The sequence below is a fragment of the Salvelinus fontinalis genome, chromosome 13 (genome assembly GCF_029448725.1).
Source record: "Salvelinus fontinalis isolate EN_2023a chromosome 13, ASM2944872v1, whole genome shotgun sequence".
Taxonomy (NCBI): Eukaryota; Metazoa; Chordata; class Actinopteri; order Salmoniformes; family Salmonidae; genus Salvelinus; species Salvelinus fontinalis.
The window spans coordinates 5,967,755-5,981,888 of record NC_074677.1 but is presented as its reverse complement, the minus strand read 5'-3'; positions in this window follow the sequence as shown (position 1 = coordinate 5,981,888).

Here is a 14,134-nt window from a genome sequence, read left to right as displayed (position 1 = left end):
TGGAAATTACTTTCTTAAATTTTGTTAATATAATCTTTGAAGGAACACCTTTAAATATTATCAATCACAACAACAAAAAAATCGACATATCAGCCATTGTCGGAATGACCCTTCAGTGTGTGTCTGGTGTGTGCCAGTGCAAGAGGCCCGTTTCCCGAGAGAGAACTCGACATTTCAGCAGCAGGTATAAAATAATGACAGCGAAACAGACTAACTAGATAACAAATTCCAAACATAACTTGTAGCAGTTATCTCGCTAGTTGCCTATAGCTAACTAAGCATTAGTGTCGTTGTCGCCATTCCAACGGGACTGTAGCCTAGATAGTGTAAATACATTTGCGCCGTTGGAAAACTGGGATTCCGAAGTAGCCATGTAATTGCGACAACGTAAAAAAACAGATTCTAATAGCCTAATCGAAAAATAACTGGCTGTGCATAGATCTCCCCTTGAAACATGAATATAGGAGCCTAGTATATAAACATGTCTAGTTAGACACCTTGCTCGGAAGTAGCCTACCTTATCCATTTGATCCCTGATTCTTTGAATGAAGGAATACTTTTATAAAGACAAAAAAGTATTTGGTTGTAATGTTGCATTATTTTATATCAAGGGTGGCAACCATCCTCCAGGATAGCTACTGCATGGGTTTTGCAGACTTTTGTTCAAGGCCCAGGTCTAACCACACCGTAGCCTAAACATCAGCTGCTCAACAGAAAGGACCTTGAGAAGCAGACTTGGATGTTTCAGGGCTGGATCAAAAGCCAAGCCTGCACACCCAGGAGGTCTCTAGATGGAGGGCTGACTAGATGTTGACATCATGTGACTGACAGTGTAATTCTACTTTGTGGGGGGGGGGGGGGGGGGGTTAAAGAGCCTTGATCAAGGGCACAACGGCAGGTGATGGAAGGCCTTCATGGGATCAGACACAGCTGTTTTCCAGTATCAATAATGCTTTTTTTTTTTCATGTAGGCTATAATAATAGTCATGAACATTTGATTAAAAGTCATGGAAAATGTGTATGAACTCTTTAACAGTGAATTGTCCAAGGTCTCTATAGCATAATGTCAGGTGTGAATTTCAGTGAACACAGTCTAATGGACCAACATGGAAAAATACAGCTCCTGCACTTCTTTCATCCCAAATCAAGCACTGAGGCCTACAGAGAGGTTATAGCTAAGATTATAAGGTAAAAAAGTATAGCTTTGAAATGTTTTGTGGTCATTGGAGTACATTGGTTCGTTAGGAGATGGTGAGGCGTTGGGTGTTTTCACATTGGTCTGGGATAAACCAGAGACAGACAGAGAGCTGGGACAACTTCTAGAATGTTGAATATTGTTCTAATTCTAGACCGTTACATAATGTCATGTTAAAGATGGAATCCGCAGTAGGGGAAAGGAAGCATCACTGTCTTCCCCACGGCCGCTGTTATTGTTATTGTTTTGTTGATGAAGCAGAGTTGGGGAGCCCGTGGGGGGGGGGGGGTTGTTCATATGCTGCCGTTCTACTACGCATGTAATGATGTCAGAGGGGAAAAAATATTTGTAAAAAGTGTTTGTTGCTTGTAACTTCTTTGTTGTTGTAATATCGCAAATGGCAGTGGCAGTTTCCCTTTTAACAATTCCAGTTCTAATGGGGCGCAAACATGGCTGCCATAGAATGTTCTAGTGTCATGTAAATGCATCATAATGCAGGAAAAACTCAAAGTCCCATCTCTCTAAATAGATGGCTCTCGGATCAACTATCGTTTCTACGTTGTAGAATAATAGTGAAGACATCAAAACTATGAAATAACACACATAGAATCATGTAGTAACCAAAAAAGTGTTAAACAAATCAAAATAAATGTTATATTTTAGATTCTTCCAAGTAGCCACCCTTTGCCTTGATGACAGCTTTGCACACTCTTGGCATTCTCTCAATCAGCTTCACCTGGAATACTTTTTTAACAGTCTTGAAGGAATTCCCACATATGCTGAGCACTTGTTGGCTTCTTTTCCTTCACTCTGCGGTCTAACTCATCCCAAACCAAACCATACCACTCCATCACTCTCCTTCTTAGTCAAATAGCCCTTACACATTCTATTTGTTTTAGTTTTAGTTTTTGTTGACTGTATTATTTAATTCCAAGTCATTATCTCATCTCTACAGAGCTGCAGTCTATGCTGTCTGACAAAATCACTATTTTAGTTGTTCTTCAAAGTAAATAAGTCAAAGTAAATACTTTGACTGCTGAATACGAACTATCAGTTTCTTAGATCATGTATTTCAGGTAGAGATACTTAGCGAAGGAATTGCTTTCTATCCCTCTCCATCGTTCTCCTGTCCATTCTCTCCTCGTCTGTGTCTGCCCAACACAAACCGGACAACTAGACGTGCAATGGATTAGGGTTATTGTAGTTAATTACCACGTTTCTGCGCTAAACTATGTAGAATATTGGTCTACTACATCGCACAGTTCAGGCTTGATCTGATTTATCTCTAGAGAAACTGGGCATTACTGTAACGCTCGTCGTCGTAAGGAAGAGGGGACCAAAGCGCAGCGTAGTAAGTGTCCATGATTTTATTTATTATCAAAAACACTCGAACAAAGTAACAAAATGAAAGCGAACAGTTTTGTCAGGTAAACAGAAAATAACTACCCACAAAACACAGGTGGGAAAAGGCTGCCTAAGTATGATTCCCAATCAGAGACAACAATAGACAGCTGTCTCTGATTGGGAACCACACTCGGCCAAAAACAAAGAAATAGAAAAAATAGAAATAAAGAAACTATGCCCACCCTAGTCACACCCTGGCCTAACCAAAATAGAGAATAAAAGCCTCTCTATGGCCCGGGTGTGACAGTACCCCCCCCCCCCCCCCCCCCCCCCCAAAGATGCGGACTCCGGCCGCAAAACCTGACACTAAAGGGGAGGGTCCGGGTGGGCATCCCTTACGGCGGCGGCTCCAGTGCGGGACGTAGACCCCCCTCCGCCCGCAGATCCCTCCGCTTTGGTGGCAGCCCTGGTGCATGGACCTTCACTGGAGGAACCGGGCCGCAGATCATCACCGAAGGAACTGGACTGGGAACCGTCGCTGCAGGCTCCGGACTGGGGACCGTCGCTGGAGGCTCCGGACTGGGGACCATCGCTGGAGGTTCCGGACTGGGGACCGTCGCTGGAGGCTTCGGACTGGGGACCGTCGTTGGAGGCTCCGGACTGGGAAACGTCGCTAGAGGCTCTGGACTGTAAACCACCTCAGGAGGTTCCGGACTGTAGACCGCCTCAGGAGGTTCTGGACTGTGGCCCGTCGTTGGAGGTTCCGGATTACAGATTAACCTTAAGAGTCTATTGACGCATCAGTGCATCAATCTAAGTAACATATTTAAAAAATTCCCATCAAAATCCGTCATTTTAAGCTAGAGATATCTATTTGTTTTTTTGGCATGGACTCAAATCCACCGTATCCTCCGATGTCGGCCCTCCGCGTCTGCTGTGGAAGGTGACCGAGCTACAGCGGTGTTTGTCAGACATCTGTTGTGGAAGGTGACCGAGCTACAGCGGTGTCTGTCAGACATCTGCTGTGGAAGGTGACCGAGCTACAGCGGTGTCTGTCAGACATCTGCTGTGGAAGGTGACCGAGCTACAGCGGTGTTTGTCAGACATCTGCTGTGGAAGGTGACCGAGCTACAGCGGTGTTTGTCAGACATCTGCTGTGGAAGGTGACCGAGCTACAGCGGTGTCTGTCAGACATCTGCTGTGGAAGGTGACCGAGCTACAGCGGTGTCTGTCAGACATCTGTTGTGGAAGGTGACCGAGCTACAGCGGTGTCTGTCAGACGTCTGCTGTGGAAGGTGACCGAGCTACAGCGGTGTCTGTCAGACATCTGTTGTGGAAGGTGACCGAGCTACAGCGGTGTCTGTCAGACCATGAGACATCCTGAAAACCAGTCTTCTCACAAAAAAAACAACTGTCGCGTCCGAACGGTTTGGCCTACAAACCATCATGGCCCTTCTATGGAAACGGCTGTTCTTCATTTTTGCTCTACGACCCCCACAAGTGTCAGGGGACTCATCTGAAGGTAACCCATACATAACCCATACATAACCCATACATAACAAATACAAACAAATGGAACTATGGAAGGGTTAAATATGTGTCCAAAATATATATATATATATATATATTTCCTGAGCTTTCTTATATCTCTTAGATATTGGACAGTGTCACGTTCCTGACCTATTTCTGTTAGTTTGTTGTATGTGTTAGTTGGTCAGGACGTGAGTTTGGGTGGGCATTCTATGTTTTCTGTTTCTATGTTGGTTTATGGGTTGCCTGGTATGGCTCTTAATTAGAGGCAGGTGTTTGGCGTTCCTCTAATTAAGAGTCATATTTAGGTAGGTTGTTTCACAGTGTTCGTTGTGGGTGGTTGTCTCCTGTGTCAGTGTTTGTCGCACCATACGGGACTGTTCGGTTTGTTTGTTCATCGTCATTTATGTGCAGGCTATTTTCCCTGTTCGTGCGTTCTCGTGTTTTATTGTAAGTTCGTATGTCCAGGTTTGTCTACTCCGTTTTGTTAATTTGTTAATTAGTCAAGTGTATTTCGTTTCGTGTTTTTTCCGTCTTGTTTATTAAAATCATGTCTTCAAACTCCGCTGCATTTTGGTTCAATCCCTGCTCCTCCTCTTCGGATGAAGAGGAGGAGGAAAACCGTTACAGACAGATCCTTATTTTTTCTTGTAATTGATGAATCTCTTATTCGATGCGTTTCTATGGGCTATAGTATTCAATATTTTATTAAATAATTGTGTAATATTCAATATCAAATAACTAAATGATCCATGGTATGACCATCTTAAAACAATTCCATATGTTAGCTTAGTATAATGATCAGAGCGAGGGAAACAGCGCCCCCTCTGCATCAGTACGTGTAGCGCATGTATCTGATGCTGTCTGGAACAAAAGAGTATGAAATATTGCTGCTGTAGCATTTCATTTTCATTTGGCCTCCCTTGCTAAAAAAACAAAAATCGAAAAGAATTAGCCAAGTAGAGTTGAGCTGAGCTTTGTTGTCCTGGTGCAGCAGTTTGGAATTGGCTTCACACCAATCAAATCACATCCTGATGCAAAATGTCATCATTGTCAGACAAACGTGTCTGTTCCTGGTCTGCTTGTGTTGATGTCCTACAGAAGCTAGCTTGCTAAAATCGACCCTTTTCCTAAGTCATGGATGGTAATGTGGATTTGGACTTGTGGTTTTGACTCAATTCTCTGTACAGGACCTTGATTATGACGAAGATTCTGATCTAACCATAAATGCATATGTTGTGCCACTGGCCTGAGATTATTGAAGTTCAATATGTAGCCTAGTAGGCTCGCGTTAACTAGCTAGCTAACTCAGCTGGTTCATTGTTGCCCATGCGAGGAAGTTAGGCGAGCAAGCATTTTAGCTCGGTAGCCAATGAAAACAAAAAATGTAAAGTGTACTGCATGACAGAGTCATCGATCATTTTGCCAACATGAAAGAGAGGAGGATGGCATTGGTGTTCAACTAGTCTACAAGTAGAGTGAGTCAATTATTTTGTTTCATGCTCACGCAAGTACGCACTAACACACAGAGAGGTAGAAAATCAGTAGCCATGGACAGCCACATGATATTTAACAATATTGATTGGACTAAATTGTTTTTGGTATCTTTAAGTTTGTTTTCAATGTATTAAACTAAGCATATATAGTCTTTTTGATTTGATGATGTTTAAATGTTTAAGGTGAAATGGAGCTGGAATAGCGGAGGCAGTGCTCCTGTTGTCTTTGTGTTGACTTGCGGTAACTCTGTGGTTCTAAATCAGTAGTTTAGTGAACTGTCCAAAACATTAACTTGCTTGACCATGCTGCAGGTCATATAACTGTTTGTTACGTGCAATATGTACATTGTGGCCTTCACCGGACAGATGTTTCTCTCCGGTTTTGTGATGAAACAAATGTATGTGTAGTTTAATTTATTCTGCCACTGTGTGACTTGTCTTTTTGTTGTCACGGCCTTATTGTAGCTTATATCCTCTACGGGATGGGTGTCCCTAAACTGGGACGGTTGTTGCTAACATGCTAATGTGACTAGAATGACATTGCATAAAACAGCCAACTTCCCGGGACATAGACATGTCTTATATGGGCAGAAAGCTTAAATTCTTGTTAATCTAACTGCAGTGTCCAATTAACAGTAGCTATGTTGACTATGATGTTAGCTAATATGGTGACAACGACGTAGGCTGTGTGTAGTGGTTAACGGTTATGATATGAAAGTTTGGCTGGGAAAGGTTTTTTTGCCTAGTCACAGACAGCTGATGGGTTTTGCACTGAAGTCCACAAGCGAAGGGAAAAGGTGAGGGGAGGAGAGCGCGTAGATACAAGAAGGAATTAACGATCAAAGTGATCATGCTGTTTGTATGTGGCTGCTATGAAAGTGAACTGTGTTTGTGTATGATCAGGGGCGTATTCATTCCGCCGATTCTGTTGAAAAAGTTTTTTTTAACGGAAGCAAATGGAACAAAATGGGTATAAACATAACTGAATTTGTCCAATAGAAATTCTAGTTTGCAACTGTTAATGACTAATGATTACACCCTAGATCAGCTAGATGCAGGCAAGAGTATTCAAGGCGGTATTGAATTTGTCACTGTCTGTCACCTTGATTACTCAAATTTCTTTCGACCTGTGCACCGATGTTGTAAACTTTCAATCGTAGGCAAGGTTGTAGCAACCTCATGATGGATACAGGGAAAATTGGAGTATCATGTAGTGGCCTAAACCTACCGCTGTTACATTGAGCTGGGTGACGGTCATCCAATACGCTGTAATAGAAATAAGGTCACGCTCCCTCATCGTAAACGGCACCGACCGCCACTCATCCAGGAAAGACATAATAGGAACTTACCATTCAGTCTTTTGTTGATTCATCATTTTCTTTCAACCGGACAGTACTTTTAGGTATTCCATAGGATGTATGTTGAGTAATCTCTCGTGGACAGACGACTTAACGTAAGTTGTTAAATTACTCGAGCATCTGACCAAATTACACTAGATTTTAGTTCTAGGTTAACCGAGATTATAAGTAGAGTACTGCAGTTGTTTTATCTACCTTGTTTGACTCCATTTTGGAATGTCCAGGTGGAGACTCAGGGTTGGATTCCCTCTCTAGAAGGTTGGTTGGGGACGTCTGTCTTGAGTGAAGGTTGGTTTGGGACATCTGGCTTGAGTGAAGGTTGGTTGGGGACGTCTGGCCTGAGTGTCCTGAAAAGCTCACTAGAAACAAACCAACAAAAGAGGAATGCTAACTTTTCTTTACAACCACACATGCCATGTAAACATTTTAACATTTCAATTATATTTGTCCTTAATTACCTGTTAAACTAGTTATCTCAGAGCCGTAGATCTGTACAGGGGAGAGTTTCTCTGTCTTGGGGATGAGGAGGGGTGTGTTAGTGTGGGTTGAGTCCTGGGTGAGGAAGGCAGAGACAGCAGAATCGTGGGAGGTGCCAGTGTGGAACCCAGTGTGGCCCAGGGTGGACGTCTGGCAGTGTATTGGTGTCAGCAGTGGGATCCCTGAAGACCAGGGAGACCCAGGCTGCAGCTGAGATCCACACCTTCCAATATGCACGCTGCTGCTAGAATGCTGACCCAAACACATTCTCTGATTAAAAGTACAACTGTTATCTGGAGTTAAGGTTCGATTTCTGTTTTTGAAACTCAAAGTGTTAACTAAACAAATGACATTGGCCTTACTGGGGAGTTGGGAGAGCTTGACCTGTGACCTTTGGTTCTGTCTCCTTGCTGTTGTATGTTAGTGGTTGCCACGGAGATGGTGGCGCCGGGGTAAGGCTGGTGTCCATAAGAGGGGATGGTCCCTGATACCATGCTGGGAGGATGATACTCGATGTAGTAATCCTGTTGTTGGTGACCTTTGAACTTAGGGTTGTTGATGGGGTTGAAAGTCATGTCAGAGGTCAGGGGTTGTCTGTGGTAACCAGGGCCTGAGTTGGACGAGGAGGGCTGAGACAGGCGGTCAGATGAGAGGTTGGGCTGTAAGAGACATTCATTGTAAATTTGATTAATCATGAATAAAGCAATTTGGGGTCATATTATCACTTTCACAGGAAAAAAAGCCTTTAACGTTACAAACTATGCAATGAAAACACAGGAACACAAAACGAGGAATACATAGTCCAGGCGATATGTGATTGGATGTGAATAGTTTCCCTTTCCTCCCCTAGCAGTGGAAGAACAACGTTTACAAAGCGACAAGCAGAAGTGCTTAGCTACTGTACCTGAGCTAGTTGTGTGTAGACGTTTAACTGAGGAGCGGTCACCACACGGGTCGACACAGAGGAGAAAGGCCCGTTTGAGCAGCTCTCAAAGTCAGCATAACCAGCCTGCTGGTCCAGCCGCTCCAACGACTGTCCCCGATAGCTCATAAAGATATCTAAGATAGGACAGGGAAAAAAGACAATCATCGCACTACACGACCTGTATGCCCTAGGTCTGGGAGTGGAATCATGACAGAATATCTTAGTAACTTCAAAAAAAGGGAATCAAATATGTTCCGGGGAGGGTCCTCTTCAAACAGACAACTCGCCCAACAAATCAAATCAAATCAAAAGCTCTTAAATAGAGCAAACATTCAGAGAGAGTTTACTACAAGAATACTTAGTAATACAAAACCTGACTTCAGTTAAGACAAAATGTGGACAACCCAACAACTGAGGATAATACCAACTCACTCAGAGGAGGCTCCTCGGAGGAGAAAGGAGAGGACCATCCTCCTCAGGTGAATTTCATTGTTTTATTATTGTAAAACATGAAAAAAAGTTTTATTTTTTAGATTAAACTATACCAAATATATTCACATGGCACCAAATAATTGATTAAAACACAATATTTTGCAATGAAGGTCTACAGTAGGTGTAGCCGGATGACAGCTAGCTTCCATCCTCCTCTGGGTACATTGACTTCAATACAAAACCTAGGAGGCTCAAGGTTCTCACCCCCTTCCATAGACTTCCATAGTAATTATGACAACTTCCGGAGGATGTCCTCCAACATAAAAAAAAGTTGTAAAAAAATACAAATTTTGACTGCAGCGCACTCACACACACACACAGTGGGCCTACAGTTCAAGGGCCTACAGTACAGTTCAGAGGCCTACAGTACAGTACAGGGCCTACAGTACAGTACAGGGGCCTACAGTGCAGTACAGGGCCTACAGTACAGTACAGGGGCCTACAGTGCAGTACAGGGGCTACAGTACAGTACAGGGGCCTACAGTACAGGGGCCTACAGTACAGTTCAGAGGCCTACAGTACAGAACAAGGCTTACAGTACAGAACAGGGGCCTACAGTACAGTACAGGGGCCTACAGTACAGAACAGAGGCCTACAGTACAGAACAGGGGCCTACAGAACAGGGGCCTACAGTACAGAACAGGGGCCTACAGTACAGTACAGAGGCCTACAGTACAGGGGCCTACAGTACAGAACAGAGGCCTACAGTACAGGGGGCTACAGTACAGAACAGAGGCCTACAGTACAGGGGCCTACAGTACAGAACAGGGGCCTACAGTACAGTACAGGGGCCTACTTACTTACTTACTGACTTTATTGTCCCCATGGGGAAATTTTGTTGCAGTGTCATGTACACGTTTAAAGTGGCACGTTTAAAGTGGCATTTAAATACAAAACAAAATTGACAATACAACTTTCATAACAGTTACATATACAGGTACAGGTGCTACAGTACAGTACAGGGGCCTACAGTACAGTGCAGGGGCCTACAGTACAGGGGCCTACAGTACAGTATAGGGGCCTACAGTACAGTATAGGGGCCTACAGTACAGTATAGGGGCCTACAGTACAGTATAGGGGCCTACAGTACAGTATAGGGGCCTACAGTACAGTACAGGGGCCTACAGTACAGTGCAGGGGCCTACAGTACAGGGGCCTACAGTACAGTGCAGGGGCCTACAGTATAGGGGCCTACAGTACAGTGCAGGGGCCTACAGTACAGGGGCCTACAGTATAGGGGCCTACAGTACAGTATAGGGGCCTACAGTATAGGGGCCTACAGTACAGTATAGGGGCCTACAGTACAGTATAGGGGCCTACAGTACAGGGGCCTTGAAAGGCTAGGACGTGATACATTGAAAGACTGTAATAAATAAAGTAGCACTCTACTTAAACCACCGGAGAAGGAAACAAAAAACTTCTCCTTTCCGGCATCTCCTCATCTCCATTTGTCCATCCTTCCATCACTCTTTTGTCTATCCCTCCATCTACATCCCTCCATCCTGGGCCCTTTTGCCACGAGTCATGGTTAACCACATCCGCTTCCACTTCCCTATTCTATTGCGCCTCAACCCAGCCACTGACCTCCAGCTCACCCCTGACATGGCACACATGAAGAGGACACAAAGAGCCTGGCCCTGGGGAATACCTGACTCAACAACACAGACTCAGGGGAATACCTGACTCAACAACACAGACAGAATACCTGACTCAACATACAGGCCGAGGGGAATACCTGACTCAACAACACAGACTCAGGGGAATATCTGACTCAACAACACAGACTCAGGGGAATATCTGACTCAATAACACAGACTCAGCATATTCAGAAGAAAACCCCCAAATATATAATAGATGAACAAACCACAGATTGAAGATGCATGTAATGCTTACCTGGCTACTTGTTTACCTGGTGGTGTGGTTGGATACACGCTGTGATACAGTACATGGTATTCATCTATTCTAGTAACTACTTGTTTACCTGGTGGTGTGGTTGGATACACGCTGTGATACAGTACATGGTATTCATCTATTCTAGTAACTACTTGTTTACCTGGTGGTGTGGTTCGATACACACTGTGATACAGTACATGGTATTCATCTATTCTAGTAACGACTTGTTTACCTGGTGGTGAGCTCCCAAACGTACGGTGAGCTCCCAAACGTACGGTGATCTCCCAGACGTACGGTGAGCTCCCAACCTACTAAGTTAAACACAATATCACTGGGTCATTTTGCGTCTTCTATTTTTTTATTCTTCTGCCTCCCTCTGTTTTTTATTCTCAGACTGACCAACAGAATCTGAGTGACAACCGTATCTTGAGCTCCCAAACGTACGGTGAGCTCCCAAATGTACGGTGAGCTCCCAAACGTACGGTGAGCTCCCAAACGTACGGTGAGCTCCCAAACGTACGGTGAGCTCCCAAACGTACGGTGAGCTCCCAACCGTACGGTGAGCTCCCAACCGTACGGTGAGCTCCCAAACGTACGGTGAGCTCCCAAACGTACGGTGAGCTCCCAAACGTACGGTGAGCTCCCAAACGTACGGTGAGCTCCCAAACGTACAGGGTGAGCTCCCAAACGTACAGGGTGAGCTCCCAAACGTACGGTGAGCTCCCAAACGTACGGTGAGCTCCCAAACGTACGGTGAGCTCCCAAACGTACGGTGAGCTCCCAACCGTACGGTGAGCTCCCAACCGTAAGGTGAGCTCCCAAACGTACGGTGAGCTCCCAAACGTACAGGGTGAGCTCCCAAAAGTACAGGGTGAGCTCCCAAACGTACGGTGAGCTCCCAAACGTACGGTGAGCTCCCAAACGTACGGTGAGCTCCCAAACGTACGGTGAGCTCTCAAACATACGGTGAGCTCCCAACCTACTAAGTTAAACACAATATCACTGGGTCACTGATCCCCTCTGTCATTATCACACACACACGCATACACACACACACGCACGCACACACACACGCACATGTTTGACTAAACTTAAAAGCACAAACAATCAGCTATCAGAGGATGATCAAATTCTCATTCTGGACCAAACATTTAATTATTGAGATGTGGAAAAATCCCATCAAGTTTTCAGTGTTTGACTAAAGAGTACGCAGACTGTCAAGGCCTGTTCCAAAAATAAATTAAAAGTAGAGTTGACTATTTAAAGTCTTTAACTTACCTTCTGTAGCATTGACAAAAAATATAATCTTTCTACAGTAGGTCTATAGAAGGTCTATAGTAGGTCTACAGTAGGTCTATAGGTCTACAGTAGGTCTACAGTAGGTAAAAACCCCTTTAACAAACTTGACGAACAGTGACGTAATGATTTACCTGTAGGCCAGTGACATACACTCAAATAACCGGGTCAGCATTGGGTCGATGCTGAGGCTCCCAGAACTAAGCGGACTGAATCTGTATGTCTGACACCAAGTCCTGTTCACCGTATATGGAAATAATATCCCAACGTGGCTGCGCTTTTCCGCCTCCGCTGGGCGCTGTTTCTGTGGAAAGGGGGAGGGGGGGCACCATGAAGTGTCCGCTATGGATGACCTGCGCGTGGAAAGAAGAACCAGCAACAGCCGGTCCGATCCCGATGGTCGTGGCATGATTTTCTTCTTGGTTCGAATCGTATTCCAAGTCGTTGAGCTGGTTCTGCTGCTTGCCTTGTCCCTGAGACAATTCTAGGGATATAGTTTCTGCCATTGTCATTTCATTATAGAACTCCACTTGATCCGCGCTGCAATTAACTTCCCCCACAATTTAGGTCCCAATTCTTATTTGACCAGTCACTGTGGCATTTGAATAAGCGCAACACGTGCTGAAGTTGACAGATGGAATCTGGAACGCGTGGGCTATGTCCAATCCAAAAGCACTCCTAGCCTAGTGGAGTGTGTGGCACAGTCAGATGTGTTGTCCCATGTCATTGGAATGCCCTGTTATGGCCCCTTTAAGGTTCAGCTGGGAACAGCTAACTCAGGAACAGCTGAAAGGTGGCCACTCTTTCTTACAATACCTTATCTCAAACAGTGGATGATAAGTTCACTAGGCTATGTTATGACATAAGAGGAGACCCAATGTCCCAGACCAGCCAATGGGACTAGGCCTTTGCCTGGAAGCATAGGCAGCACATAGGTTTCAAGTTTGGAGAAGCAAATTTTCACCATAAAAATTCACCTTTATAATAAAGCATTCCATGCAAAATTATGTAAGACTACTATTCTTAATCTGATCATTAAAATGGACGGTCAAAATAATATAACTCAAGCACTGATCGCATAAAATACTGTTCAATGCAGCGCAGCGTGGGGTAGAGTAGCCTATAGGCTATCAGATACATTTCTTCTCCTTTCTTTGCACAGGAAAATGTTGCCTTTTTTATAATCACATTTTATGCAACTCTACTACACTTTATATGGTTGGAAACATTAGCCGAATATCTTTTAATATGACAACAATTACAGAATAGCGCTAACCTGCTGACACTGAGCCATATAATAGGTCTTCAAAAAGGAGGGACAAATACAACCTGGAGGAAATGATTGTCCTTAAACAAAACAGAAGTGTCACTGACCCAATGATAAAGACTGAATATGTACTTTTACCGGGTATATGGCCGATGTCCTCCTCTGGTGCCAATAAGATAGGCTACAGTTCGCTCATTTAAGTTGAGCATTTTTGATATCTAAAAGACATATTGGAGAATTTTCATTGTCTTCTCTTTACAGCAATAGCCATTTGCTTTCCAAATAGTTTTTTCCGTGATTGTATTTTTAAATATTGTGATATGCCTGTCTGGGTCTCTGTGCTTTTCACTGACAGTCATCTATTTGGTATTTCTCCGTGCGAGCTGCTCAAATTGTGAGCTCTTCTGACTGTAGGCTATGCGATTTAAAACAAGTCAAAATTATTATTTTTAAACGCTAATGATCCTCTTTGGCCAAATCATGCTTTCTGGTATATTTGCCTGTTTTAATTATTTTATTTATATAAGTATAATTTTGGTAATTCAATTTACTTTAGGGAAAGCTCATAGCCTCCCCTAGCCCTATGGACGCATTGCCAATACCTAGAAGTGATAGCAGACTGAATAAAGACTGCTATCGATACTAGAAAAGTACGTATTCCACCACTTCTCCTACAGTGTCCATGTGAAGTACCTATGGACATTTAGTCTTTTGGTGGGAAAAAGTAGATGCATATCATCATGTCTACATACACTGTGACAGCAATAACGTGCAAATGGACAACACATATATTTATCTCTGCCTAGAATTGACATTTTTAGAATGATCAACGATTAGGAATTATAAAAATAAAACATAGTT